The following is a 746-nucleotide window of genomic DNA, read 5'->3' on the forward strand; positions in this document are numbered from 1 at the left end:
ATGAGTTTTAAAAGATCGTTAAAGAGAGGCCTCCAGATTCTTTGCGCTGAAGCACCCGCCCCCTGAGGAAGATTCTTCGTCCCCACTTCCCATTTCCCCTCATAAGCATGAACCCTGGAAATATCTGGACCCAGAAGAATTCCAGACCCGCTAGGGTTCCCGCCCTGTCAGGGCTGACTACCGTCACGACCACAAAGGTGAGTCACCTCCACAGTGGACTCGAAAGGTATATCTACTCGTAAAAATAAAATTGCTGGGAACCGCTGCCCTATCTGCCGGGATCACAAGCTGCACGTTGACTCTAGGAACGTGAAGCTCTTGGGACAGTCCTTCTGTGCCTGCATAGCATGTGCCATACACAGGAGTCTGTATGAAGCAGCACGAGAAGTTAGTTGACCCAGGCCATCCAGAAAGCTGGGGATCATGGTCTCCTTAGTGACCGCGTTCCACAGGTTGAACCTCGGGACCTTAAATTCAGTAACTCTCATGGAGCCGTGAGTGCAACTCCTCCAGCCCCCAACTCTGGTTTCGGGTGAGCCCTGGTACCCATGCTACAGCTGGAAACAGCCACCGGACAGAGAGCTGTGTCGCCTTCGTTGGCTATATCAAGGCCATCTCCGGAGAAGAGCGTGGCCCTCCCACCTGAGCCAGTGCCTGAGGTGCCACTCACCACTGGAGCTGAAGCTTCCACTGAGCGGGAGGCTCCCAGAGTGCTCCGCAGACCGGGGAGGGCGCCTGAGGGGTGA

At 55.4% G+C, this 746-nt stretch overlaps 1 pseudogene; it reads left to right on the top strand.

The window, feature by feature from the left end:
- LOC120600360 (28S ribosomal protein S18b, mitochondrial-like) lies at positions 1 to 746 on the top strand (annotated as a pseudogene).

This window comes from Pteropus medius, unplaced genomic scaffold (assembly GCF_902729225.1).
Source record: "Pteropus medius unplaced genomic scaffold, Ma_sr-lr_union100, whole genome shotgun sequence".
In the NCBI taxonomy this organism is placed as follows: domain Eukaryota; kingdom Metazoa; phylum Chordata; class Mammalia; order Chiroptera; family Pteropodidae; genus Pteropus; species Pteropus medius.